This window comes from Pteropus alecto, unplaced genomic scaffold (genome assembly GCF_000325575.1).
Source record: "Pteropus alecto unplaced genomic scaffold, ASM32557v1 scaffold75, whole genome shotgun sequence".
Classification (NCBI taxonomy): domain Eukaryota; kingdom Metazoa; phylum Chordata; class Mammalia; order Chiroptera; family Pteropodidae; genus Pteropus; species Pteropus alecto.
Genome location: NW_006440638.1, coordinates 19,627,934 through 19,634,506, shown reverse-complemented (window position 1 = coordinate 19,634,506; position 6,573 = coordinate 19,627,934).

Sequence of the window (6,573 nt, the reverse complement as noted above, 5' to 3'; positions counted from 1 at the left end):
AGTAGAGGTCAGAACCATCATACCTTAGAACTGGAAGGAATTTTAAAGAGCCTGTGTATCTAACACTTTCATTTTGCAGATAGGGAAAAACTTCAATCCAGAGGGACAATGAACTTGCACAGGCCACACAGTATAGGTCAGAACCTGGGTGTTTTATGCCCTTTTCACCCTTTCATTTATTTGCCCCTTCAAAGCAAGCATCCCCAAATGCCAGCCCCTAAAAAGCTGCACCAACTTGGAATGAGAGAAGCTGGTTTTGTTTTGTCTTTTTAGTTGGTATTGGGAATGGGTCTCTAGCTTCTACTCCTGGGTGTCATGGATTATATAACTATCCCATCATCTCCTAGTGACCATCCAGTGACAGATTTATGCATCTCTGCCCCATTTAACTCTGATAATACGTGTGACTTGTTTTGACGAATGCAATGTGAGTAAAAGTGAAATGTGTCCCTTAAAAGCGAGTTCAAGGTTCACCATGTCTTTTTCTCTGCTGCGAGTTGAGCAGTATTCCAGGCAGAGGCTGTCATGTCAGCCTGGATCTCAGAGTGAGGATAATGTGGAGAAGAGCTGTAGCCATTCGGTAATGGACAGGCAATGTGAGCCACCTTTGTTTTTGAGGTTGTTCAGGCTATCACCACAGCATGATGTGGCCCATCCTGTCTGACTTCACATAGTGTTTGGGTTACATACTTCATATATACGTGTAGATTCACCTCTCCCAGATACATGGTATTTCCCCAGATCACCTCTTCTTTGTGTGTCACCACCTCTGTGAATGACATCCCCTCACTAGAGAAGCCTGGGGTCATCCTTGCCGCCTCCTCTTCCTCCTTCCAACTGGTCACCAAATACTGCACGTCCATTTCCTAAGCCTAACATCTTCTCATCCCCAATACTTTGGCCCTTGTACAGGCTGCTCATTGCTGCCCCAGCTGCCAAGCTGGCTGCTTTGCCCCTGGTCTTGTGAATCCTCCTCAAGTTCATTCTCCATAAGCAGCCAGAGACAGTAAATCCCACTGGAAAAGTTTTTTTAAAGGGTTGCTGCAAGAGCAAATTTAATATTGCCTATAAAGTCCCATTTATCTCTCCCTGTGTTCTTACTAGGACCTTCCTCTTCACTCTTGTTCAGTTCCTCTATTTTACTAAATCTACCAGGCTGTCTTTCTGCTTGAAAGCCCCACTGCCCACCTGCACCCCTCAGCCACCAGTCATCCTCATGCCTCTCCCTTCTTCCACCTCTTATTTACTTGACTAAATTCCTATTCACTCTTTGAACCGTAGCTCGGAATCACCTCCTCTGAGAAATCTTCCCTGATTACTGAAGTGTGAGTTGAATGTGAGTCCTCTGGTGCATAGCACCCTGTACCTCCCTGGTCACTGCTCTTCATGACACTGTATTTAATCATCCGACATGTGACTTTTCCCCAGTAGTCTATATTCACTGTCAGGTATGTCCTCAACACTTTGCAAAGCAGTATCTGGCACATAGTAAACACCTATTGAACATTAGCTACTGAATGTTGGTTTTCATTCTGAAGGTAAAGGAAAATAATGCACAGACACTGGACTAAAATACCTTATCTTGAAAATAGGCTCTTTTGGGTACCAAGTATTTATATTTCATCTGGGGGAGAGAGAAAGCTGTGGGAAGGAACTAGAACTTTCAAAAATACATATATTTTAAAATACAGGTCATAGTTCTGCCTGTTCTGAGTGTGCAAAAAAAAAAATCACAAATTTTTCATCAAGACATAAATATTTAAAAATGAACAGAAAAGTAACCATGCATGCTGGGAGAGTTTGGCTAGGAGCACAGGATGGAACGGGGGCAGGAGATGAATAAGACATGCTTGGTTTTGTGGGTCCGGGTGGAGTTATTGAGGAGTTTGTGTGTGTGAGAACAGTGTTTTATTTTAAAATACGCTTCCACAAGCAATTGCTCACCAGGGAGCCGACCTTTCCCTCCTTGTTTTGTGCTGTGAACACGACCTGATTTGGGACACCAAGTTGAAAGAGGTGTTAAGAAATAAGAATCAGTTTGTGAGGAGAACTGGGGGTACCGGTGCTTCCCGCGGACCCAGTGGTTGCGGCTGATTTGTTGGGCAGATAAACTCAGACTGGGCAATGGTCTTTATTTCAGTGATTCTAAGGGAATCATTCCCAGGGCACACTGATGTGTATTTGACTTGTGGTTCTGTGTCTGCTGCTGGAGTGTCCCCACTTGTAGTCAGTCTAGAATATAAGGCTCGGGAACAACTGAGCCAGGACCCACACTCATTCTTTCAAATAGGGGAACTATGAGGTGTGATTGCCATCTCCTAACTCCAAATAACCATAGACCCTCATGCATATCGATTATAGAAATCTAGTTAGGAATGGCTACCAGATAAAAAGACTTTGTTGGTGGGTAGGTAGGTATATAGATAGAGACAGCAGATGAGTTGATTGACAGACAGGTAGATGAATGGGTGGGTGGGTGGATGAATAGAACTGTACAGGAAGATATGTGGATAGTTAAAGGAAGGCTTTATAAAGAGCACAACTATCAAAACATGTTCTTCATGATGTTTATTTGTGATTTATTAAAAATCAACACAGTAAGTCTAAATAACTATGAATTCCTACTAAAACTAAATCCATTAAAACATCTTTAATTGATTTATATAATCAAAACATCATTAATACATCATTTAGAATGGGGTATCACAAAGGGGAAGTTGATAAATATAAAACCCCTTTGTCCAGGAATAGGAGAATTTCTCAAGAAACAAGAAAGCTCATTTCTTCTGTGATAACACAGTTTCTTTCCACTTATAAAAAGGCATAAGCTGCATAATGAAGAGATTAGGTGCAGATTCACCAACCAGGTAGTGGAGTTATTAAAGCAATTATCCCATGTACTTTGCTCCTTGGAGAAGTAGATCCAGGTTACACACGTAATGCAAGGGCAGCACCCCAGCTAACCAGGAAGCTTTGTCCACAATGTATCTGTAGTTTGGCTGATTTTAAAGAGCATAGTGAATTGGATATAGTTCTTTTCCCAGAACCAGCAATCCTTCCTTTCCATCTGCAGTGGACATGCATGGCGTGTCAGCCCCACACACCTTCCCCTTCATCGGAACCCAGCTTCTATTTTTCTTCAGGGAGCCATTTCAATGATTAGAATCAACTATGTGTTTCTAATAAGAGCTGCCAGACTTAGGAGTGGGTGCAAGATCCAGTTGGATGAATCAGACCCAGGCCAGGTGTCAGCCAATCAGAATTCTTCTCTGGGATTTTTTTTTTTTTTTTTGAGGAATGGTCATCTTTCTATTCTAGTTGTAAATCTATGAAGATTGGCCATTTGGGAGAACAAAAGCAACATGCAGAAAGGAAAATAAAAGTAAGAAACAGCCAGAAAAAGAGGGGGCCAGGGTTCAGAGGATATTTGAGTCCCCGAAATGCCCCCACCACACCCCTATTTCCTTGATTCTTGCCTTCCTGAGATCTGGCTATTTACTAAGTTCAGACCTGCAAGCTTCCTTTAGTGTCCTTTTAACAAATACCCATTTTCTTAAACTACTTTAATCTAGATTTGTGTCATTTGTGATGAAATGAGTCCTGAATCACTTTCTTTTTTTTCTCATCCAGTTACTGAATACCTACATTATGGATGTTAATGCCCAAAGTTTGCCCTAAAGGACCTAGGGCAAACAAGGCAATTTTGACACAGTTTATATTAAGAGGGTTGTGGATATTTTATGGAATGTGAGAACATTTGTCAAAATATGAAAAACCAGCTCAGGTTGCAATATGGTGAGATTTTCCAAAATTATTCTTAGGTTAAGTATCTTCTTTGTGTTCCACAGTATGAACTGATGTTTTAATTGAAATATTTTTAAAATAATTTTAAAGTTTTCTTAGCTAAGCAAGTGGGGGGAACACCAAGTTAAACAAAAGTAAGCTGCAGGACTTCTCAGAGCCTATAAGGATAGTACACTTTGATGTATCAAAGAGAGAAACTGAATGTGCAGGGATTCTCAAAGTTCCTTAACCAAAAATATGGGTTTTTTGTTTGTTTGATTGAGTTTTGGCACCTTTGGTTAAATTTCAGAGAGCTATTGTTCCTTGGAACACAGCTGGGGAACTCTCACACTAGATTATTATGACCTTCTCAATTGGTTTAGATTAAGACCCCGGCAGAGGTGGGCGAGGGAGAAGTTCTAGATTAATTAAATCTTCATTAACTGCATCCCAAGACATGTTCCTCTCTCTGCCACCATTGTGGGGTGGGTGCCAGAGAAAATTCCCTTTTTCAGAATCAAGAAGCATGTTAAACCCTCAAAAAAAATTCCTACGTTACAAATTGAAGAGCCGTTTTAATTTTTATAAGCGCAACGTGGCACTACAAAACGGAAAATGGATGTCATCTATGTAAATGTTGGATTCCTGGACTGTTGGTGTAGATGGCAGAAGTTCTCACACTTCTTAGCTTCCTTTGGACCTTAAAAACTATTAATAGGAACTTACATTTTGATTTTAATCCCCCCCCCCTTTTTTTTTTATCACAGATACATATAGAAAAAGCTATCGTTTCAAACACAGCACATTGCTAGAAATGAATGCAGATGGAGAAGCTGAGACTAAGTGCCAATGGCAGACAGAGAAACTTCCTGTTGGTCCCAAAGTTTAGCTCTGATGGACCCATGGGCACTTGGGAATTGAATTTTGGAAAACATAGGAATTTCTGGGATGTTCACTATGATGCTGTGAGGCAGAACATCAGAATGTAGTCTACTTCTAAGGAAGTGGGAGCCCAAGTTTTCCATTTATATTCTGTTTCAGTGTCTCAGTTTGGTGCATTTTTATGCTTTTGCTATTTATTGATTTGCCCAACGTGAATCGCTGCTCGGCAAACAGGGCCACATTAATGCGTTAAAAGCTCATTATGAGGATAATGGACATGAAGTAAAAAGGAATCAAATAATGTGATTGTAAAAGGTTTTTCCCTAGACAGCTGAAAATAAATTGAAAACAAATTCAATTAAAATAACATTCAACCTTTTTATTTCTTCTATGGTGTGATTCCTCTAAAGAAGGTGCCCAAAGCTAACACAATGCTTTGAAAGGTCTCCCCTCCTGCACCAGACAGACCAGAGAAGAGCTTGTGCTGACAAGGGGCTGCTTTAGGAAGTTGTTCTTTTAAGCCACATGTTTCTGCCTCCCCCAGATACCTGTTTATCATATCCCTGTTTGCTTTCTTTCGGTTAGAACTCATGGAGACCCTTTAAGGCGAGGCAAATTCCCCATCGTCTCATACCCTTCCTGCCTTCTCAACCTTATGCCCCAAACCGAAACCTTAGTCTACCCCCAGCCTATGCTCACGCTCACACCCACGACCGTATTTTCAAGTAAGGTCACATTCTGAAGTACTAGGGGTTAGGACTTAAACATATTTGGGGGAGGAGAGAGAGACACAGTTCAACCCACAGCATGAAGCTATGGTGACCTGGCCTCCCCACCTTGTGCCTCTCACTTCCCCAAGGAGAACTTGCATGGCAGTTCTTCCTATTTGAATCAGATAGCATTTAGTTTCTTAAAACCCCTTAATGGCTTTCATTGGACCTAAGGTACAGTCCAAGCTCCTTGAGGCAGACGAGGTCCTATGTGATCAGGATCCCACCCAGCTCTGCTGCCCAAAGCCTCTACCTGGGCCCCTTTACTGAGGCGCTCTCTGTCCCACCCTACCCCACGCTTCCCCAGCCTCTTCCTGGGTTTTGTCTGCCTCCTTTATCAAATTACACCTTAAACATTTCTTATCCAAGAGGCCTGCCTTGACTCCTCCAAAATCATCCTCCAATGCAGCATGTTTTTCTGTCTCCCTCTCCTATATGCTTCTTACATTTGTACTTATGTAATTACCAAAATGCTTATTTGTTTCACATCTTACACATGGATTGGCAAACTATGGCCAATGAGCTAAATTTGGATTAAGGCCTATTTTTGAAAGACTCTCGAGATAAGAATAATTTTTACAGCTTTAAGGATTGGAAAAAATTGGCCAAGAAAAATGTGCTACAGAGACCACATGTGGCCTGCGGTGCCTCAGATACTTACTCTCTGGCTTTTCATGGAAAGTTTGTTGTCGGCCCCTGGTCTTGCCCACTGTCAGTTCCCTGAGAGCCAGGACGTTGCCTGTTTTATTCACTGCTGTATCTGGAAAGCCTTATAAGGTGCCTGACACCCAGAAAGTCCTCGATAGATATATGGTGGTAAAACAAATGAATTATTTAATGAATGGTTGATTCCCAATGACTTGAACTTGTTGGTTGAACTAAGAGAAACCAATCTTTTAATTAACTGCCAGGGAATTTTATGGTACTAGATACAGATTTCAATAATCAGGTAACTCAGTTATTTAATACATACTTAGTGAGGACTGGTGATGTTGTAGGCAGTGGTCCTGGAGCCGGAGAGGGAATTGATAGAGCAGCTTCCCTCGGGAAACTCATCTAAGGAGAAGAGACATTGTGTGAGGAAAGTTTTAACCAGGGAAACACTTTGTTAATGAGGTGAGATATTGTACAATGGACT